General features: G+C 47.4%; 1 long non-coding RNA gene across 1 annotated transcript in view; it reads left to right on the top strand.

Annotated features, from left to right (window-relative positions):
- Nucleotides 1-23,580, top strand: part of LOC148107457 (uncharacterized) — a 68,684-nt gene that overhangs the window by 32,351 nt on the left and 12,753 nt on the right. The window contains exon 2 of the long non-coding RNA XR_015722304.1: nt 9,900-10,045. This is a non-coding gene — a long non-coding RNA (uncharacterized LOC148107457). The remainder of the gene's footprint in view (nt 1-9,899; nt 10,046-23,580) is intronic.

Raw genomic sequence — 23,580 nt, 5'->3', positions numbered from 1 at the left:
TAAGCCACTGCAGGTGTAGGACACCAGGGAAGAAACGGCTGTGTGGTATTAGGCAGGTGGGTCAGGCAGTTCTCCAAGTTCCAACATGGCTGGGAGCGGCGGAACTGGTAGGCTTGTGGTAGGGGACAAATAGGAATGTGATCAGGTGACATTTAAGGGAATCCAGGATAGAGCAGGTCACTGGTCACGCCCACAGGCCAGAAGGTCAAGGGCAGGCAATCAGAACCTGGGGAAAGGGAGGTCCCCTTGAGAGAAGCATTAAGATCTAGGGGATATGGTCAACCCAAGGGACCTTTGTAGCCAGAAAGGCAGGGGAAGAATTATCCAGACTTCCTTCCCTCCCTCCAGCTAACATTGCCCAAACCCAACAAAGTCATGAAGTCTGCTTATGAAATCCTATCCATCACCCTGCTGGCCGGTGGAAAGGTTTTCTGGAGGGGTAAACATACCTACATACATACATACATAAAAATACACACACACACACACACACACACACACACACACAGAGGGACGCCTGGGTAGCGCAGTCGTTAGGCGTCTGCCTTCAGCTCAGGGCGTGATCCCGGCGTTCCGGGATCGAGCCCCACGTCGGGCTCCATGCTCCGCTGGGAGCCTGCTTCTTCCTCTCCCACTCCCCCTGCTTGTGTTCCCTCTCTTGCTGGCTGTCTCTGTCAAATAAATAAAAATCTTTAAAAAAATAAAAAATATTAAAAAACTCAAAAATAAGGTCTCTGCAAACTTAAAGAATATTGTACCAGTTATGCTCCTCCCATATTCTTTCCCTCTCCCTCTGCTAGTCAATCCACATTACTAAGCATTTCAGTCTTTTAAAAATAACAGTAAAGATAGTAATGTGCTATACCCAGAGAAATTTCTAAGAAAAATAAAGCTATAAAGATTAATAGGTAGTGGTGTTTTTTGGCATATTAAAACATTTCAATTAATCTTCATTTTCTACATCTTAGAGTTTTTACATTCTAGTCCTATATCAGAACAGAGTACATGGTAAATACTTGAAGCACTGAATTGTACATATTTCATATGAAAGACTCGATTGTTTTTCTCAAAAGAGCTTATATTTTATCATAGCCATTTTCTCCTAATTTCTCTTTGATCTTAGAGTACTCCGTTTCCCACAGCCCACAGTGGTATGTAGATACCAGCGTGAAACCCTGAGTACTCAGGAACAGATGGAACCTTTACTGGGCAGTAGGGTCTCTCAGACCAGAGCAAGAGCTACATAGACCAGGGCTGTAAAGAGAACCTTCTGGGACCAAGGAGATGGTCTCTGACCATGCTATCCAATATGGCAGCCACTTGCCACATGGGGCTCTGGAAATGAGGAGTTGAGCTTTAAATGTATTAATTTTAGGAGGCACAGGTGTCTGGTGGCTGTAGGATTCACCCGGACATAGAGTGACCTGCATGTCCTAACTTACCTGCAGGCCACAGCACAAGCATATCCGCAGAGCCTCCTCGGCCAGGTGACAACCACGTGGCCAGGATTCTACACCCACTGCCTCAAACTCTGACATGTCTGAGAAAGCACAAGATGGACCCCACCATAACAATGACCCAACAGGAAACACGTGGTACAGTCTTGTAAATAGTTTCCATGTGGCTTTCTATAATCCGGTGAACCCCCTGATGTGGGTGCTCTTATCCCCAAATCAAATGACCGCCCCAGTGGGTGCCTGTGGTTGGTTCTGGCTGCAGGATGACCATGGTTTCTCCACTCTGGCCTTTCCTGCAGGGATGTTAGACACCAAAGGTACCACGAGGTTCAGCCCCCTCTGTCGGTTGGCTGTAAGTCTCGCTGGTGTGACGGATGGGCCCCCCCTTGAGGCAGGCTTAGGCCTGAAGCCAAGTGGGCTCCATCTGACAGGTAAGCGCCATCAGGTGAGAGCTCAGATGCTGGTAGCGGCCCCAGTGTGCTGGGCCCCCTGGTGTGTAGAGGAAATGCTGGCCCTTCCTCCAGCCTCTGGGGGAGTTTTGTTTTGGTTTTCTGCTCTGTTATTTTAGTTTCAGAGGTAAAACTTAGTGCTTGGTTACATACAACCCCCAGTACTCATTACATCAAGTGCCCTCCTTAATGCTCATCACCCAGTTACTGTGCCCCCCACACTCCCCTCCCCCCCAGCAGCCCTGTTTGTTTCCTGGAGTTCAGCATCTCTTATGGTTTGCCTTCCTCTCAATTTTCACCCTATTTTTCCTTCCCTTCTACGTTCATCTGATAAGATCCAAGTGAGTGAGATCATATGGTATCTGTCTTTCTCTGACTTGTTTCACTGAGCATAACACCCTCTAGTTCCATCCACGTCATTGCAAACGGCAAAATCTCATTCTTTTTGACGGCTGAGTAATATTTGTGTGTATGTGTGTGTGTACACACTCCCCCACAACACCCCTCCACACACGCCACGTCTTTATCCATTCATCTGTCGATGGACATCTGGGCTCTTGCCATAGTTTGACTATTGTGGAATTGCTACTATAAACATCGGGGTACAGGTGCCCCTTTGGATCACTGAATTTGTATCTTTGGGATAAACACCTAGCAGTGTATTTGCTGGGTCATAGGGTAGCTCTATTTTTAACATTTTGAGGAACCTCCATACTGTTCTCTAGAGTGACTGTACCAGTTTGCACTCCCACCAACAATATAAGAAGTTTCCCTTTCTGGGGCGCCTGGGTGGCTCACTCGTTAAGCATCTGCCTTCGGCTCAGGGCGTGATCCCGGTGCTCTGGGATCGAGCCCCATGTCAGGCTCTTCCGCTGGGAGCCTGCTTCTTCCTCTCCCACTCCCTCTGCTTGTGTTCCCTCTCTCGCTGGCTGTGTCTATCTCTGTCAAATAAAATCTTAAAGTTTCCCTTTCTCCACATCCTCATTTCCTGACTCGTTAACTTTAGCCATTCTGACTGCTATGATATGGTATCTCATTTTTTTTAATTTGTTTTTGTGTTAGAAGATATATTTGAGCAAATCATAGCTGAAAACTTCCCTAATCTGGGGAAGGAAATAAGCATTCATGTCCAAGGGGCAGAGAGGACTCCTCCCAAGATCAAGGAGAACAGACCAGCATCTCAGTGTGGTTTGATGTCTATTTCCCTGATGCTGAGTGATGAGCATTTTTTCATGCGTGTTAGCCATTGGTAGGTCTTCCTTGTAGAAATGTCTTGCTCATGTCTTCTGCCCATTTCTTGAGTGGTATTTTTCTGTTTTTTGGGTGTTGAGTTCAAGAAATTCTTTATAAATATTGGATACTAGGTCTTTATCTGCTTAAGACATCGGCAAGAATCTTCTCCCATTCTGTAAGTTGCCTTTTAGTTGTGTTGGTGGTTTGCTGTGCAAAAGCGTTTTAGGAGGTTTCTAAGGGAGTAGAAATTTGCACACCCTAAATTGGGGTCCTGGTGGCAGCACACAGTAGACCAGATTTGCAGTCTTGGACACATGAGCATCCCTGAGCTCTTGTTTTACCCCTTGAGAGGGTTACTAGCAGGTCTCCTAAAAGCTGTCATGAGGCTGAAAGATCGTTTTGGGGAACACTTAGTAGGTAAGGAAACAAGGTTTCGAAGCTAATTTCAGTCCTGTGTCGTGGCTGCATCCCCGGTGCTCTTCCTTGGTCCTCACGGGGTCACGGTCTCCCTCTGCTTAGTGTCTGTGAGCCTAGGGGGCAGAAGGTGGGACAACACCATGGACCCTGACTGGGCTTGGGGATCCAGATGTCCCGGGTTTGGATCTGGGCTCCGCCCTCACTGGGGTCACTGTGCACCTGCGTCCTCAGGCACTGGGGGGTGAATCCCCCAGGAACTAAGAGATGACATTGCAGCAGAGGGAGGGGGTGTTGTGACCTTTCTGTATCCTGTTTCCCTGAAACAAATTGTGGATTCACGATGCAGTCTGGCTTTTGGGTCCCAAAGGGATGAATGGCTGCCTCATCATCTGCGTGGACATAAACACCAAAGCTAGCAGCAAGGAGGAGGCCTCTTCTCTCCCTCTTCTCTCCCTCTTGCTGGAAAGGCTGGAGCGTCTTGATGGAACTTGTCTACGGGCTGAGACATCCTCTCTGACCCTTGCTTTCCTGAGTGTGACCGTCACTGTGAGGTGGTGTTGGGGTCAAAGCCCCATCACAGGGGCGTCTGCAGGCTCCCCCATAACCGTCCCCCAGCCGGATGGAGTTCCTGGTACGTGTTTGGCACATGGAACGAGGCATGAGGGTGGATCCGTTCTTGAGGTGGGGGGATGGGCGTCTGATTCTGAAGGTGGGACGAGGGTGAATCCGCTGGTTGCAGTAGGTTTGACTTTGCTGTGCACACAGTGTCCTTTCCACACAAGGACGCCTTTCAACTGAACGGTGCGATTGGAAGACGTCTGATCACGGGCTTCTCCATCTGCCAGGCCTTCCACGTCTCTGCTTCTAGTCGAAGGGAAAGCAGTGAGAATACTGATTTTCTTGTGGTCGAATTAGGACTGCTGTCCTGAGACTGAGGACTTCATTCAAAAGAGGACTTGAATGCTTTCTACTGACGTGACTCAACCTCATGGGTTAGGCTAGTAAACACACGAACAGCTGTGGGATGGTATTTGCCCACGTGTTCTGCACGGTTCATGAGGGTACGCGCGACGTACTTCTCAGCGTGCGTACACAAGATGAGTTTACTGCACGTCAAAATCGAGGTTTGCAAGTGCAATACTGGCTCTGATTTTAACCACAGAGGCTAAGCTTGGAACCCCCACGAATCCGTATGTCTGTGCTTCAAGGAGAATTGCCGTGGAACAGAGATGCCGGAGTCCAATCTTGAAACATTCCGTGGTGTTTCTGGTACAGACTAAGTTCTTGCAAAAATGTCAAGATAAATACTTAAAATGTTAGGAGTGGTTGAGGCTTGGTGTCACAGTCAAGCAGAGTAAAAAAATCCAGCCTCGGAATCATGTGCCATGTGTCTGAATTCGCTCTGCATGGCAGCAGGCTCCCCCCTCCAGGCGCGGATGGCAGTGTGGACAGAGGTGAGTTCCACCCTCTGTGGACACGATTGCTCAGTGCTTCATCTCACGAGCCAGTGCTCGACGTGGAGAGTAAGTCACTTGAGTCTTGGGTGCAAAGTCACGTGCACACATCCCGTATTTCCTGTCTGTCGGGGGTTCTCCCTGTAAGTCCTGGGTGAAGCTTCTGGTACATCCCTCCGCTCCTCTGGGGGAGTCTGTCTAGTCAAAACCGTGGAAGCGGTTTCTGCTTCTCCAGCACACTGTCCCCTCTCACGCACGGTCAGCATTTCTCCTGGCACAGGAAGAATGGTTTCATGGAGATCAGGAAAGACCGTGAGGTTTGTGTTTGGAAGATGTGGGTTCACGACCAGCTAGAAACTTTCTAGCTGTGCGATCTGCACACTTGGCATACACTCTGCTGTTTCTCCTCAGCAAAGCAGGACAAATGTAGAACTAGAGACCGCGATTCAGGACCGAAGGACCGCATCCACACAAGGCCTTAGTCCAGTGACTGTGTCCGATGCTCAAGGGACAGGTCTACTGCCACGTGAATGAGAACCACACAGGGACACAAAGTCAGCATGACAGAATTTGTATCTCCTGACGGTCCAGGGACAGGTATGTGGTCTTGCGTGGATAAGTGTCTCTGTCCCATGATGTCCTCCCACAGGGACCAGACTTGGTCTGGTGGCTTCGTGTCCCGAGTAGATTGTCCTCGGTGCACAGATGAGAGTGACGCAGGTGTCAGGACAAGACTGTAAGTCGTTCACTGCCCCAGGGCAAACACCGAGGGAGCTCGCTATCTCCCTGCATGTCTAGCTGCAAAGGGGCTGGAGCAAGTCTTCGCTCTTCGGAGGAGCTGCGTGTCTGGAGCAGGAAGCACGTGGGGGCCCTTAGTAACGGTGATGCCCGGGATTCATGCCGAGGTCCCTTCGTGTTGAAGATCTATCTTGTGTCTTGTGCGAGAGGGGCAAGGTGATGGGATGTGCGGCTCAGGCTAGCACAGTCTGGTTACCCGATGTGTTTGTATGGATTTGATTGCTTTTCCTCTGAGACGTAAGTACAGGTTGTGGGGCTCCCCAAACTTAAAATTTCCTCGTAGATCCATTCGTGTGTAGATTTCCTAAATACGGGGAAGAAAGTTGGGAAAGGGAAGACTGACAGCAAATGCTACGTAAAATCAGTCTTGGCCTCCGGTGAGCACAGGTCGGGGACTCGGAGCTGACCGCTCTCGGGGGCACAGACACTCGAACCCACTCCCAGGGGCTTGTGGAGACCATTTCCCACAACTCTGGAGTAACTGCTCAAAGCTAATACCGTCAGCTCCCGCGCTGGTTAGTCAGGGAGTTTCTACCACTCTTAGCATCCTTCTGATCCTGCTGTGTATTTGAGATCCGAGGCCAGCCCGAGATGGAGTTAAGCTACCTCATCCTCACTCTGTTCTGAAAGCAGCCGTGGGTGTGAGCAGCGGCTGGGGGCCAGAGAACTCCGCGAGGACCCACCTTGCCCAAAGCCAGCCAGCACGCAGGTGACAGTTGTGGGCGGACCCGGGCTGTCCGACCCCAGACCCTGCACCGTGGACCCAGGAGGCAGTGCTGGCAGGTGGGACTGAGGACGTGCACTGTCCTCAGAACCCAGGGCGGTCATGGGACTCTTGCTGGCAATAAACACCTGACTTCCAGTGACCTGAGACCTGGATCCCCCCTCCCCCATGATCCACGTGAGCTATGACCCGTGAGTGCTGCAGATGCTCAGAACGGGGCTGGACCGAGACCCTAACCACCTCACAACTAGCTTTTGCTCAAACCTTCTCAAACCCCTCGCTGACTGCAGGTGGAGCCCAGCACAGCTGCTCCCAGCTCCCAGCGTCAGGGGGACGCTCACAGGGCTCCCACCACACCTTTCTCTCTGGGAATGGAAGCCTCACGTAAACTTGCTGACCAACCAGTTGAGTTAGAGAAGAATCCCCTGGTTTTCTGGTTTATCCTTTGCTGTAGGTGATTAAGGTACGTGAACGGTTTCTGGGTGGAACAAAACTGATTCCGATTTGGGTTTTCAGTTGCCTTTTTTAGGCACCGCATTAAAGAAGTCACAAACCTACTTTATTTTCCTGCAGCCTTAGGGAGACGAGCAGATAGGATTTAGGGGTTTGTAGCGGCAAGTGACCTGTTGACTAAGGCGTTTTCTAGGAGAGCCGAATCTTACATGACCCACTCTGGAGACGGCTGCAGGGTGGGTTTGGCCACTCAGCGACAGGACCCTGGGCGAGCATCTCCAAATTCTCTAGGACTTTCCTCATGGTCACAAGATAGCTGCGATTGCTCCCTGAATCACATTCTCACGTGACAGTGTCCAAAGAGAAGAGCTAGATTTTACTCTTGCTGCTTTTCATAAGAAGTGAACGATGAGCAACAATGAACTGTCAGCAAACTTTCTCTTCTGTGTCCCTGGTGCGGATTGAGTCACGTGGTCCCCTCGCTACCAGGGAAGATGGAGAAACTAGCATCTGGGAAGGGGAATGGTATTGCTGTGGATGTTAGAGCAACTGTGATCCAGCCCCTGAGGCCCTGGCACATTTGAACAAAACCGGGTCCTATGAGCCTGGAAGAGGGAGGATGGCTATGGAAGGGAGTACTTCCTGCCACGGCAGATATTCTGGGAAAGCAGGCAAGGGAAAGGAGGTTCTGCGTATGATCATAAGACTTTCCATTGCTCGCTGTAAATACTCCGGTATGCTGGGTACAGTGGCGTGAGCAAGCACGTCCCCGCGACCTAGATTCTACGGTTAGTATTTTCTGTTCCCTTGATCTGTGAATGTCCCAGTCACTGGACCTCTCAGGCTCCACTGTATACTTAGTGTCTGAAACCCTGAGGCCATTTAACTGATAAACCTAACTCATTGGTTTCACTTAAAAAAATCTTCCTGATCCAACGTTCTGTCTGGAATTACTTTCGTAGCTGTTTAGCTGAACCAGGATCCAAGTGGAGCCCCTTGCCTTCCTCCGCCTCCTTGGTCTGTCCTTTCTCCCCTCCTGCCTCTGTCCTTTCCTGCCCTCCACCCTCTGGCACTCTCTGCTCTCCCCCCCTCCCCTCCCTTTGTCCCCTCTCCCCCTCCTCCCCCTGCTGCTGGCCCAGGCTCCTTTCAAGCTAAGACTCAATTCATCTTCAAATGCTTCTATTCAAATTCTCCTTGTGCAGAAAGCTCTTCACTCCCTGCTGTCAAAATAAAAACTGAGTCTCCCACTAGCTTTCAAGATTCGGTTTACCCTGAGGGGTGTTGCTCCTGGCTTGTGGTTCAAACAGGGCTGCAGGGGTCCGGATGCTCCCCCCTTGTGGCTCTGCTTCCCCATCACCTTGGTGTTCCTCTTGTATAGGCGGTTTATCCCCATCTGACATCTCCCAGTCCTTCAAATCCATCTCCCTCTAGCTCAGAGCTGGGCCTTCCCCCTGCAGCTGACCCCACAGGAAGGCCCCAGGCTAGGCAGTCTGACCCTGGGGGTTTTGCTGGTGAATGGTCCCCGTGGGGGGGGGGGGGTGGTCACCCATCTGAGGAGGGGTTCCCAGAGGCCAGAGGGGAGGGAGCGGGTTGGGTGAGGGCAGCAGGAAAACCAGTGGACCGGTGCATGCTCAGAGCAGCTCTGCACAGTGGGGGCGGGACTCTGGGACCCCCCGAGGAACATGAGAGGGCTGGAGGCCAGGGCTCGGGCGGTGACTCCCATCTGTGGTTGGTGGAGCTGCCCCTGGCGGTTCTGGTCCCTCCACGTCCACGCTGCCCTCGGCCTGGCTTCTGTGCGATGACTCCCTGGATTGTCCGACAGCGCAGTGGGAGCTCAGGCCCGGATGCTGAGCCGGGGGCTCCCGGGGAAGCCTGAGCTCCCTCGCGGTGGCCCCTGACCTCGGTGCTGTGCCAGGGAGAGGTCTGTGCTTCTGTCTATGTCTGTAGGGATAAGCGTGGCCCCCCATGGATGAACACTTACTGTGCCTGTGAAATACTTCTCTGTCGTCCACGTCCCGAGTCCGCGTGGACAGCCTGTGAGTACGCCTTGGGTTCAGGGTGATCGCTGGACTCCACTGTGGATAGCAGACTGTTCGTGGCCTGGGCCAGGTGGGGGCTGGCTGGCTGCTGGAAAGGTCGGTGGGGACCGCTGGCTACAGACCAGCCCGGAGAGAGAGCTCAGCGTACACAGGGTAGGACTTTCCCCGCGTCCTCCACCCCACGGTGGGTTCACGTGGGCTGCACATCGTGGGAAGAGACCTTGCAAGGCTAAGTCCGGTGTAAAGAAAAACTGGTTCCTGGGAGCAGCAGCAGCGAGAGAGGACAGTGGGCCTCGGTGGTGCAGGGACATCCTGGGTCGTCCCTGCAGAAGTTGGGGCGTGCTTGTTGGCCCGCACCTGTTGGTATCTACTTTTGGGGCAATGGCGAACGGGGTGCTGGGGAGACTGCATGTGTGAACCTCTGGGGGGGGTGTGTGGGGGGTGGAAGGGGAGATGTGTTCACTACAGTAAGGAAACGTACGTCACGCTCACGCTGCTTCCATGACTCTAACCAGCTCCACGTTAGCGCTTGTGTCGGAGTCCCTGGGGCTCTTTGCAGACACAGCCCTCGCGCTTCTGAGGAAGTCTAGGATTGGGACCCACGACTTCGTGTTTCTCACAAGTTCCAAAGGGGTGCTGACACTGTTAGTTCAGACTTCGAGGGTCTGTGGTCGACCTTAAACATCCACGGGAGGGGTGTGGCCTTGGGTCCATCAAAACCAAACTCGACTCGATAAAACGAAACCAATAATAGCTTATTGCAGGCTCTGAACTTGCAAGTCCTGAAACTCAAGGCTGTAGAAAGGATGAGTTCTCCGTTCCTCACACTATGGGAGTTTTATGGGCTAAACATGGAGGTTATGTGGTTTTTTCAGGTAATAGGTTCCTACTGGTCATCTTACCTGGATCCGGTGAAGGAAGCAGAAAAAGCAGCGAGTCCGGCTACGGCGTGGACAGACTTGGTGTTTGGGGGTTGGCTGGTGTCCTCTGACCTGTGAGAAGACCTGTAACTTCCCGTAAGGTAAGGCTCTTTCCTCTGTGCACCTGCTTTGACCCTCTGCTTGTGTCCTTGACAGAAGTGACTCCATATTAGTTTGTTGCTGCAGAGGCTACATCGTGGTTTGGTTTAGGGAGAGCAAATATCTGGTTTTTGAGGCTTCGATTGTTCTAACACAGCACCCGAAAATGTAGAACCCACTCACTTACCAGTCAAGATGGAAAGCAGACTGGTTGTTGCCAGTGGCTGGAGGGGTGGGGGTTGGATAGGAAGAAACTCTTTAATCCGTGGCCGATGCTGGAGTTTAGGGACCTTGCTCTACTCATAGTGGGAAATGACCTTCAGCTCCCTTGTTCATCTTTCATGGGGAGAGTATCTTGAGACTCTTATAGAGGCCATGTTGGGGGCCTGTCATAGGGGGAGGAACAGGGTTGGCACAGTGCCTGGTGGGGCCACCTGGAGCAATGAAGAAAGGGGCATTGAGTTACTCACCTCAGGATTGTTGGTGGCCTTGCAAGTGTCACCCGTCAGAAGCACCAGGTGATGGAGAATAGGGTCAGGGGAGCGCAACCTACAGCGTGTGTGTGTCTTTAGATCAGTGGAGGGAAGGGGAATCCGCTAGAGACGTCTTCTGCAGAAAGTACAGCTTTGTGATGGTCACCCGAGTGAGAAGAAACACGCTCTGTATTCAGAGTTTGCTACCTCTGGGGAGTGCGTTGTCCTCAGTTTTGGGGAAGACACAAAGGCAGTGGGTGGGGGGGCTCATGGTGGAAACCGGGAAGGCTCAGTTCAGCTCAGGTGAGAGGTAGTGGGCAGGGGAAGCTGGAGGGGGGTGAACAAGGAGGGGACATCCTAGGTGACAGCTGTGGGGCACATAGTGGGCTTCTCTGGTCCTGAGTCCAGAGGGAGGACAGTAGCAAGGGAAGCTGGTCATTGATGAGCAAGTCCTGGCATTCTGGGCTGGTCACTGCGGGGTCTTAGGTCAGTTTGTTGTCCTCTGGGGCCAGCCCACATTGGTTCTATCGTTGCATATTCAGTTTGGCGAATGCCTTAACGATGGCTTCAGTCCCCAAGTGGAGGGGAGCAGAGCTACGGGGTCAGAAGCTCTGTGCTGTCCTGACAAGGGTTCCCCATGTTCTGGGATCCCCTGGCCTTCCTCTCTGGATGTGAATGACTGCAGAGCCCCCACCATCCCGTTCTCCCTCTGCAGTGTCCCCAGCAGGTGGGGAAGGGTCAGGAGGGACAGAAAGCTGCTTCCCACAGTACTCAGAAGCCCCCAGCAAGTGCCATATTCACCCACTGCACATCCGAGTAGGGGCAGAGAGAAGGGGGGTTACCGTGACCGGTTTAGAGCAATCGTGCATTTTGCACCTGCAGAGCTGCTGGCTGCCCGTGTAAGATCGGAGCTCATAGCACCCAGGACGTGATGAGTGTGGCTCCCAGCTTCACAGTCGCAGGAGAGGTTTGAGGCCCTTTTCTCTATGTGGGCATAGCTTTCCCTGCAGAACCGTGTTCTGGGTCCCAGTCCTTCAGCATAAAAGCAGAGAAGGCCGGCTTCCTCGCCGACTCCTTTGCAGCTGACACAGGAGCCTGTGACCTCTGCTGCATCCTCAAGGTCACCCCTCCTGGTGGGGAACCTCGTGCAAAGCCCCTCTGGGAGGCCGCAGGTCTGCCTCAGGTTGGCACACTGGGTGCCCCCGTTTCCCAGAGCAGTGGAGGGACAACTCAGGGGGCAGAGTCCCGTGTCCAGTCTCCGTGGCTTCCGTGGCTCACGACAGAGGCTGGCCCAGCGGCGAGTCCCCTGGAGTCTTTGCCGGGCCAGCTCTTCGGCAAGCCTGGAGTTTCATTTCTTCCTTTCTCTCCGTCCGGTGGTTGAAGAAGCTGAAGTGCGGTTGGTGGAGAATTTTAGCTCCACGTGTACATGCTGTGAGCCAACATTTGCTGGACTTGGGTACATGTGTGTACATTAGGAAGTGAGCACCATAAACCCAGCCGCCGTCTGTCAGTGTAGGAAATGAGAACACTCACACGTGCTGTCCCCGGCGTCCCAGTGTCTGTGGATCCCCTCACCTCTGCCTCTGTCCCCCGCCGCCCACCCCTCGTCTGGCACAGGATTGTTCTCTGGGTCGGTCTGTTCCTGCGAAGCTTGGTTGGGTTTTAGATTCCACACGTAAGTGAAGCCATAGGTGTGTCTTTCTCCTCTTCGACTGAACGTAACAGCTTCAGGTCCGTCCGTGTTGTCACAAGGGGCACGATATCATCCTTTCCCACGGCTGAGTAATAACACGCGTGTGTCCCTACACGCATCTCTGTCCCTTCATCTTCCGACGGACGCTCGGCTGCTCCGGGTCGTGGCAGGTGCACGTAACGCTACAGCAAACCTAGGGGTGTGAGCATCTCTGCGATGTCGTGTTTTCTTTGCAAAAATACCCCGAAGAAATTGCTGGATCATATGGTAGTTTTCAAATTTGTCAGGAATCTGTCCTGTTTTCCCCAGTGGCTGCACATTTCACGTTCCCACTAACGGGGCACAGTGATTTCCTTCATCCCACATCCTTCTGACACTTTGTATTTCTTTTTGAAAATCGCTGTTGGCAGGTGTGAGCGAATCTCATTGTGGTTTTGATTTACTTTGTCCTCATGATTGGGGATATTGATCCTCTTTTCATGTGTCGGCATCTGTCTGTCGTCTATGGAGAGATGTCTGTCCAGGTCCTCTGCTCATTTTCTTCCCTATTTTTAAATTTTTTATTTAAATTCAATTAGAAAACATGTATTTAGTTTTTGATATAATCTATGATTCATTAGTTGCGTTTAACACCCAGTGCTCCTCACATCACATGCCCTCCGTAATGCCCATCACCCTGCTGCCCCGTCCCCCACCACCTCCCTCTCCACATCCCTCAGTTTGTTTCCAGGACTCGGGAGCCTCGTTTTGTTTGTCCCTCATTTCTTCCCCTTCCGTTTTCCTTCCCTTCCCCTATTGTCCTCTGCACTATTTTTAATTGGATTTTTAAAATACTGAGTTGTGGGAATTCTTAGATATCTTGGATACTAATCCCTTATGGGATGTATCAGTCGAAAATCTCTTCTCCCGTTTCAGTCAATGTGCAAAAACTTTTCTGACTGGAGTCCTATTTTTCCTTTTGTTGCTCTTGTTGGAGGACACAGATTAAAAAAAAAGTGAAATAAGTCCATCAGGGGAAGGCAATTATATGCTTCCATTCCTATGTGGAATATAAAAAAATAACAGAGGGTCATGGGGAAGGGAGGGAAAACTGGGCGGAAATCAGGGAGAGAAAGCATGAGAGACTCTCGAATCTGGGAAACAAACTAAGGGTTGTGGAGAGGGAGGTGGTGGGGGACAGGGCAGCTGGGTGGTGGGCATTACGGAGGGCACGTGATGAGCACTGGGTGTTTTACACAACTAATGAATCATTGATACTGCATCAAGAACTATTGTACTATACGTTTGCTCATTGAATTTAAATTAAAAAATCCAACGAACAAACCCCCCCCCCAAAATATCGCTAAGACCATTGTCCACATGCCTACTGCCTTGCCTGTGTTGTCTTCTAGACGTTTTCTGGTTTCCAGTCCTGCGTTGGTGTCTTTAATCCACCTTGAGATTTGTCTGGACGGAGAGTGGTCCAGTTTCGTCATGAGGTTGGTTCCGTTTTCCCAACAGTGGTTGGAGAGACTCCCCCATTTTATGTTCCTGACGCTTTTGTCAAAGATCAATTCACCATATCAACATGGTTTAGTCCTAGAGTCTCTTGTTGCTTTGATCTATGTCTGTTTTTGTGCCCATGTCACACTGTTCTGATTACGACGGTTTTGTACCATAGTTTGAAATCCGGGAGTGAGATCCTCCAGCTTTGTTCTTCTTAAAATTGCCTTGGCTATTCGGGATCTTTTGTTTTGAAAACTGCAGGATTCCTTTAGGATTCACTGTTCCACTTCTATGAAAAAATGCCATTGATACTTTGACGGGGGATTGCATGGACTCTAGATTGCTTTGAGTAGTTTGGGAATTCAACAAAATTCTTCTAACCCATGAGCGTGGGTTACCTTTCCATCTGTGTCACGTTCAGTTCCTTTCACCTGTGTCTTATACTTTTCAGTGACTAGGTCTTTCATCTCAGTTAAGTTTATTTCTAGGTATTCTGTTTTCCATATAATTGGCAGTGGGGTTGTTAATTTTCCTTTCCGATGTTATCCGGGCATAGGAATGGAACATACTTACCTACGTTGTGTGTGCTGCACCTTTACTGAATTCATTCCTTCGTTCCAGCAGCAATGTGGCGGAGTCCTGGGGTTTTCTAGATAGTACCACATTGTCTGCAGGTAGAGTGATGGTTTCACCTTTCCAATTTGGGTGCTTTTTATTTCTTGTCTGATTGTGGTGGCTAGGACATCCGATAGCACGTGGAATAAAAGTGGTGAGAGGGGGCATCCTCCTTCCTTCATGGAGAAGGAGATTTCAGCTTTTCACCATTGAGGATGAAGCTATCTGAGTGTGTGTCATATGTGCCTTTTATTATGTTGAGTTCTATTATTTCTATATTGACTTTGAGAGTTGTTATAAATGGATGTTACACTTTAAGTATTTTTCCTGCCATTATTATATGCTTTTATTGTTTGGTTAATACGATGTATCTCATTGATAGGTACTGGACCACCCTTGCGTTTCTGGAATAAATCCCACTTGATCACGGTGTATGGTCTTGTTCATATATTGTAGAACTCAGTTTGCCAATTAATATTTTGAGAATGCTTCCATCTATATTAGGGATATCAACCTTAATTTTTTTTTTCATCATGGTACGTGTACTTTTTAATCTCTCCTAGTTCTCCCATCGCCGCACACCCCCCACCCCTGCCCCATAACCATCGGTTTGTTCTCTATAGTTGAGTCTGTTTCTTGTTTCTCTTTTTCCTTTGCTTGTTTTTCCCCTCAAATTGCACATATGAGAGAGATGTTATGGTATTTGTCTGTTTCTGGCTCAGGTTTATGCTCTCTAGCTCCATCCATGCTGCAAATGGCAACATCTGATTTTTTTTATGGCTAAATAATATCTCGTTGTGTATATACCACATTTTCTTTATCCATTCATCTATCAACGGACACGTGAGCTGCTTCCGTAATTTGGCTATTATAATGTTGCAATAAACATACGGGTGCGTGCACCCCTCGATATGAGGGTCTTTGTCTTTTGGGTACATAGCAGGCATGTGATAACTGGATCACAGGGTAATTCTAGTTTTAACTTCCTTGAGGAAACTCCATATTGTTTTCCACAGTGGCCGCATCAATTTGCATTCCCACCAACAGGGCTAGAGGGCTCCTGTCCCCCACATCCTCTCCAGGGGTGGTGGTTTGTGGTGGCGATTGTAGCCATTCTGACAGGTGTGAGGTGATACCTCATTGTGGTTTTTCATTTGCATTTCCCTCACAGTTAGTGACATCCAGCGACTTTCCATGTGTCTGTTGGCCATCTGCATGTTTTTGGAGAAATGTCCATGTCATATTGTCATTTTTTTTTTAAGATTTTATTTATTTATTCGACAGAGATAGAGACAGCCAGTGAGAGAGGGAACACAAGCAGGGGGAGTGGGAGAGGAAGAAGCAGGCTCATAGCGGAGGAGCCTGATGTGGGGCTCGATCCCAGATTGCCGGGATCACGCCCTGAGCCGAAGGCAGACGCTCAACCGCTGTGCCACCCAGGCGCCCCCATATTCTCATTTTTAAACTGGACTATTTTTTGGGGTGAATTGCATTATTTCTGTATATGATACTATCTCTTTATTGCATATGTCATTTGCAAATATCTTCCTTTCAATCGGTTGCCTGTTGTTTTCTTTGCTGTGTAGGAGTTTATTCTGATGTAGTTCCAATAATATTGCTTCTGTTTCCCTTGCCTCTGTGCATATATCTAGAAAAAGCTTGCTTCGGCTAATGTCGCGGCCACTGCCAGTGCTCTACTTATGGAGGTTTCTGCTTTCAGGTCTCACATTTCGGTCTTTAATCCATTTTGTTCTTGTATTTATGTGTACATATGTTTTTATCCTTTCTCTTATTGATGTAAGGTGCCTGTTGATTGCAAATATTCCACCACACTTGCATTCTAGGAGTAAATCCCACTAATCACAGCGAATGATTTTCTTTTAATGTGGTGTTGGATTCATTCTGCCAGTATTTTGTTGAGGATTTTTGGGTCTGTGTTCACCTGAGATACTGGCCTATAGTCGTGTGAGTGAGTGAGAGGGAGAGATGTCCGTATCTGGAATTGGTAACAGGGAGATACAGTCTCCTAGAATGAATTTGGAGGTTTTTCTTCCTATTCTATTTATTTGAATCCTTTGAGTAGAAAGGTATTAACTCTTTAAATATTTGGTATAAATCTGTGAAGAGGTCTGGTCCTGGAGTTTTGTGAGTTTTTGAATTACTGATTCAAATCCTCCCCCGCCTGGTAAGATGCTTTATCTCACTCAAGAATATCAGGAACATTTTCTTGTGTGTCCTACAATACTCTAAGTCCATTTATAACTTTTTCAACTAGTTTTCTATAACTAGTTATTTGGGGTAGTATGTTTTAGAAGAAACAAAATAAGCATAGCACTTCTACCTAAATTTTCATTAAAGCTTTTTAATTGGTCACCATACAGTACATCATTAGCTTTTGATGTACTGTTCCCTGACTCATTGTTTGCATACGACACCTAGAGCTCCATGCAATACGTGCCCTCCTTAATACGCATCACTGGGCTAGCCCATCCCCCACCCCCTCCACTCTAGAACCCTCAGTTTGTTTCCTGGGGTTCATAGGTTCTCATGGTTCATCTCCCCTCTGTTTTCCCTCCCTTCATTTTTCCCTTCTCCTAATGCTCTCCCTGCTATTTATGTTCCAGAAATAAGTGAAACCATAGGATAACTGTCTTTCTCTGCTTGACTTATCTCAGTAAGCATAAACTCCAGTTCCAACCATGTTGATGCAAATGTTGGGTAATCATCCTTTCTAATGGCTGAGTACTATTCCATTGTATATATGGGCCACATCTTTATCCATTCGTCTGTTGAAGGGCGTCTCAGCTCCTTCCACAATGTGACTATTGTGAACAATGCTGCTATGAACATTGGGGTGCATGTGCCCCTTTTCACTACATCTGTATCTTTGGGGTAAATGCCCAGTTTTGCAATTGCTAGAACATAGGTCTATTTTTAACTTTTTGAGGAACCTCCACACTGTTTTCCAGAGCGGCTGCACCAACTTACATTCCCACCAACAGTGTAAGAGGGATCCCCTTTCTCCACATCCTCTCCAACATTTGTTTCTTGCCTTGTCCATTTTTGCCATTCTAACTGGTGTAAGGTGGTATCTCAATTGGTTTTGATTTGAATTTACTTGATGGCTAATGATGTTGAACATTTTTTCATGTTTCTGTTAGCCATTCCAGTGTTTTTATTGGAAAAGTGTCTATTCATGTCTTCTGCCCATTTTTTGCCTTGATTATTCATTTTTTGGGTGTGGACTTTGAGCAGTTCTTTCTAGATCTTGGCTAGCAGCCCTTTCTCTGTAGTGTCATTTGCAAATATCTTCTCCCATTCCGTGGGCTGCCTCTTGGTTTTTTTGACTGTTTCCTTGGCTGTGCAGAAGCTTTTTATCTTGATCAAGCCCCAAAGTTCATTTTTGCTTCTGTTTCCTTTGCCTTTAGAGATGTGTCATGAAAGAAATTGCTGTGGCCAAGGTCGAAGAGGTCACCTCCTACATTCTCCTCTATGATCTTGTTAGATTCCTATCTCACAATGAGGTCTTGCATCCATTTAGAGTTTACGTTGGTGTGTGGTGTGAGAGAGTGGTCAAGTGTCATTCTTCTGCATATAGAGCTGTCCAATTTTTCCAGCACCATTTATTGAAGAGACTTTTTTCCACTGGATGTTTATTCCTGCTTTGTTGAAGATTAGTTGACCACAGAGTTGAGGGTCCATTTCTAGAGGGTCTGTTCTCTTCCATTGATCTATGTGTTGGTTTTTTTGCCAGGACCATGCTGGCTTGGCGATCACAGCTTTATAGTATAGCTTGAAATCAGGCAACGTGATGTCCCCAGCTTTTTCAACATTTCCTTGGTGATTCGGGGTCTTTTCTGGTTCTACATGAATTTAGGGTTGTTTCAGCACTTTGAAAAATGGCATTGGTATTTTGATCAGAATGGCGTTGAAAGCATGGATTGCTCTGGGCAGCATAGACATCTTAACAATGTTTATTCTTCTGATCCATGACGAGGGAATATTTTTCCATCTTTTTGTGTCTTCACGGTCTTTCATCAGTGTTCTGTAGTTTCTAGAGTAAAGCTCCTTTACCTCTTCGGTTAGGTTTATTTCATGATATATTATGGGTTTTGTGCTATTGTAAATGGAATCAATTCCTTAATTTCTCTTTCTACTGTCACATTGTTAGTGTATAGGAAAGGCATTGATTTTGTATCCTGCCATTTTACTGAATTGCTGGATGAGTTCTCGTCATTTGGGGGTGGAGTCTTTTGAGTTTTTCACACAAAGTATCCTGTCATCTGTGAAGAGAGAGTTTGACTTCACCTTTGCCAATTGGAATACCTTTATTTCTTTCTGTTGCCTGATTGTTGTTGCTAGGACTTCTGTGTTGAACAAGAATGGCAAGAATCGGCATCCTGGTCTTGTTCCTGATCTTAAGGGAAAGGCTCTCAGCTTTTCCCCACTGAGAATAATATTCGCTGTGGGCTTTTCATAGATGGTTTTTATGAACTTGGGGAATGTACCCTCTATCCGTACACTCTGAAGGGTTCTAATCAGGAAAGGATGCTGTATTGTGTCAAATGCTTTTTCTGCATCAATTACAAGGACCATATGATTCAAATTTTCGATTTTTTTCAATTTTGATAGGTTATATGTCTCTAGGAATTTATGCATTTCTTCTAGGTTGTCTAATTTTTGGTATATATCGTTATTCATAATCTGTTATAATTTTTCTGTGGTGGTATTTCTCCTCTTGTTGATTTTTGTCAATTTTGGTGTGAGCACACATGTGCTTGCGCTCTGTCTCTCTCATTGAGTCCTGCTAGAGGTTTATCAATTTTGTTCATCTTTTCAATGAACCAGCTCCTGGTTGCATTGATCTCTATTTTTTAGTTTATCATTTAAGTCTGCTCTAATCTGCTGGGTTTGGGCTTTTTTACCCAGTTCCTTTAAGTATAAGGTTAGATGGAGATTTTCCTCCTCGGGGTAGGCCTGTATCTATAAACTTCCCTTTTAGAACTGTTCGTGCTTCATCCCAAAGATTTTTGGACCGTTATGTTTTCATTTTCATTTGTTTTCATGTAATTTTTAAATTTTTTGATTTCTTGTTTGACCCATTTATTTAGTAGCATGTTACTTAACCTCCATGTATTGGTGATCTTTCCAGATTTTCCTGTGGTGACTTCTAGTTTCATAGGGTTGTGTTGAGTAAAGAGGCACGGTATGGCTTCTGTTAGATTTGTTAAAACTTGATTTATGGCCTAATACGTGATCTATTCTGGAGAATGTTACATGTGCACTCACAAAGAATGTATATTCTCTCTTCTAGAATGGAGTGTTCAGAGTCTGTTAAATCCATCTGGTTTAGTGTGTCATGCAAAGCCCCTGTTTCCTTGCTGATGTCCTGTTTGGATGACCTGTCCATTGATGTAAATGCAGTGTGACAGTCCCCTACCCTTTTTTCCCTCTTGGAGTATTTTCCTTGTTTTTAACTCTCAAATGCATGTGTGTGCTCCCACGTTGGGTGCCTAAATATTTACCATATCTTGTTGGATTGTCATCTTTATTATTATAGTGTTCTTTTTCTCCTGTTAGTCTTTGTTTTAACATCTGTTTAGTCTAACTTGACATGTAAATTTCCTCCATCCCCTCACGTTCAGTCTGCAGGCGTCTTCAGGTCTGAAATGAGTCCCTAGTAGGCAGCACACAGATGGGTCTTGTTTCTCCCCTCTGTCGCCCTATTTTAGTTCATTTACGTTGAGAGTAAATATTGATATGTATTGCCATTTTGGTACTTGTTTTGTGGTTTTTGTAGCTTTTCTCTGGTCCTTGGTGGGTTGACTTTCTTTTGTGATATACTTTAAATCTTTCTATCTTTCCTCTTTTTTTGGGGGGCATATCAGTGGGTTTTAAGTAGTGGTTACCATTCAGTTTATATATATAACACCCTCCACAATAATCTGTGTGGATGGTCACTTAAGCTTGAACCCACCCTTTACTCTCCTGACCCCCCCATTTTACATATATGGTGTCATAGTTTATTAATCCCTTGACTGGTATTTATAAAAATCAGTCATTTTTACTGCTGTTCTTTTTTACTTTTCATACTCACTTATGGTCTTTACTTTCCACTCAGAGTCCCCTTTAATATTTCCCATAGTGCTGGGTTAGTGGTCATGAACTCTTTGAGTTCTCATTTGAAAAAACTCTCCCTCTTTCTATTGTGAATGACAGCCTTGCTGGATAGAGTATTCTTGGTTGCAGATTTTTTTCCTTTTTGCATTCTGAGTATATCAGGCCCCACTCCCTTTTGGCCTGTCAAGTTTTTGCTGAATAATCCACCGATTGCCTCATGGGGTTTCCCTTGTGTGTAACTATCTTTTTTTCTTACTGCTCTTACATTTTTTTCTTTGCCACTGTTTTGCTGTCTTAATTTCTGTATGTCTTTGGAAACCTCTTTGGGTTGACTTTTGGGGGAATCTCTGTGCCTCCTGGGTCTGGATGTGTTTCCTTCCCCAGATGAGGGAAGTTTTTAGCTATGATTTCTACAAATATTCTTCCCTCTTTTCTCTCTCCTCTCTTTCTGGGATCCCTATAATGTGAATGTTGTTATGCTTGATAGAATCACTGAGGTCCCTAAGATGAGTCTCAGTTTGTGTGTTGTGTTGTTTTTTTTTTTTTCATTTGCTCAGCTTAATGTCCATTGTGCCCTCCAGGTCATTAATCGGTTTCTCTGCTTCCTCCAGCCTATGTATTCCATCAAGTGTATTTTGAATTCCATTTATTGGGGGATTCATCTATGGTTCTTGTTTTTGTTTTATCTCTTTAAGGGTCCCACTGATGTCCTCCAGTCTCAGGCTGAGTATCTTTATCAGCATTACTTACGGTCGCTATCAGGTAGATCCATTTCACTTAGGTCTCTTGCTGGCGTCTGGTCCTATTCTTTCCTTTGGCAGACATTGCTCTGTCTCCTCAGTTTGTCTAACCCTGTTTCTCTGTCTCTGGAAACTCAGCTGCATGTTCTGTGATGGAGGGTACCAGCTTGTGGAGAAGAGGTCCTGTAGTGCAGTGTCCCCTGGTTGCCTGAACCCCCACTTCAGGTGCGTGGTGTTGTGTGTCCCGGCTGCACGTTCCCTTCAGTCCAGAGGCTCTCTTTGCCTGTTGTGGGCAGTGTTTGGTCCCTGGACCAGTGGGGGCGTTTTCACGAGGTGTAGGCTTCTCTGCCTATGAAATGAGACCTGCTGCCACCTGTCCACGGCTCTGCAGAATGTGTGCGGTGGAGATGAGGTGCTGGTTAGCTTTGTGCTGGCTTCTGGGGAAGGGGGCCCACCATGCGGGGACTGAGGCAAGTGTGACCAGGAAGGGGAGCTGCCCTGAGAATGGGGGACAGGGCTTGGTGTGAGAAAATGAGTTGTAGAGCGGGCAGTTGCTGGTCCCTGTGGGTGGTTGTGCTTTATGCTGGGGGCTGTGGAAGGCAGTGGCACCTGCCAGCTCCTTTATTCCTGGAGGGGTTTCTCCATGTTCCCTGTGTCTCCAGGCCACACTGTGAGATGAGTACATCACTCTGTCTCCCATCTGACCCTAGTCTTACTTAAACTGCTGCTTCTTGCTGTATCTGTGCGGGCTGTTTTTTCGTTCTCCCTTTTGAAGGTGGGGACTCAGTTTCCTAACACCCTCCATCCTCTCCCGGAGCTGAGCCCACTGGTTTTAAAATTCCAGGCTTCAAGTCCAACTGGTCCTAAGAACTTAGGAAATTTGACCTCTCTCCCTTTCAAAGGTAAAGGTTATAGGGATTTGTCTTCCCCATATAGCTTCCCAGGGTGATAGTCTGTCCTTTGCCCTTTTCCATGCATGGTGCATTTCACTCCCAGGCTGTGACTTCATTCTTTCTACCTTCTTCGATGTGGCCTCTTCTCTGCACTTATTCGTGGGGTTTGTTCTGCCAGTCTTGGGATCGTTTTCGGTGTTAGACACAGGTATTATCTAGTGGTATCCGTGGCACAAGGTGAGCTTCGGGTCCTCCTGCCATCTTCCCAGCCTCCTGTAGTCTCTCTCTCGAAAGTCTATTTTGTGTGATGCAGGTTTGCTACCCCAGGTTTTTGTTTTCATTTGTATGAAATCTTTTTCCCACCCTTCACTTTCAGACTGTCTTTACATGAAGTGTGTCTCTAGTGGGCAGCAGATCTGGTTTCATCCATCCAGCCACCCTGTGTCTTCTGGACTGTTTAGTCCATTTACATTTAGTGTAATTACTGATACACACTTGTTGCCTTTTTAAAATGTTCTGGATTTTGTAGTTCCTAGTTCCTTTTCCTCCTGATTTAATGACTTCATTGTTATGCTTGGAATCCTTAATTTTTGCACGTGTGTTTATTACAGGTATTTGGCTTGTGGTTACCATGAGGCCCATCTAACATCACATGCATGCAGCAGTCTAAGTCAAGTCAACCGTCACTTAAGTCAAAGCATGTTGTAAAAGCACTTCGTGTTTAGTCCTACCACAACACCCCATTTGTTGACGTATTTTGTGTCTTTGTTTCCCTTGACTGATTATCGTGGGTCTTGGTGACTTGACTATATTGGTCTTTAGCCTTCCTACTAGCTGTGCAAGTGCTGTTGATTCACTGCCTTCACTATGTTTACTTTCACCAGTGACATTTTGTTCTTTCATAATATTTAATTATGACCTTCTTTATGCATTTATAGTCCCTCTAACGGTTCTTGCAGAGCTGGTGCAGTGGTGCTGAGCTCCTTTAGCTCTGGCTGGTCTCCTTATCTCTCTTTCAATGCTGATGGTAACCGTGCTGGGTAGAGAGTAATCGTGACTGCACGTGTTCCTTTCAGTGCTTTGAATATCTCTGACCACACGAGTTTCTGATGAAAAATCAGCTGATGGCCTTGTGGATGTTCCCTTGTACGTAAGTTGTTTTTCTCTTGCTCCTTTTAAGATTCTTTTTAGCTGTCAATACTTGGACAACAGTGTCTCAGTGTGGGTCTCTCGGGTTCACCGAATTTGGGACTCCTTGCTTAGGGATGTGTGTGTCTGTTTCTTCCCCAGGTTAGGGGAGTTTTCAACCATAATTGCTTCAAATACATTTTCTGGGCCTTTCCTCTTTTTGTTGTGGGATCCCTAATGTTAATGCTAATACACTTGAGGTATCTCAATGTCCCTTAACTATTATGCTTTAAAATTCTTTTCCTTTTTACTGTTCCAGTTGGGTGCTTTCCAGGAGCCTGTCTTCCAGATCACTGATTTCTTCTGCATCATCTCATCTGTTGATTCCCG

Source organism: Ursus americanus, chromosome 30 (assembly GCF_024610735.1).
Source record: "Ursus americanus isolate L20-20 chromosome 30, mUrsAme1.1.p, whole genome shotgun sequence".
Taxonomy (NCBI): Eukaryota; Metazoa; Chordata; class Mammalia; order Carnivora; family Ursidae; genus Ursus; species Ursus americanus.
The sequence above is the reverse complement of the archived record's forward strand: the minus strand, read 5'-3'. Positions and strand labels throughout refer to the sequence as shown.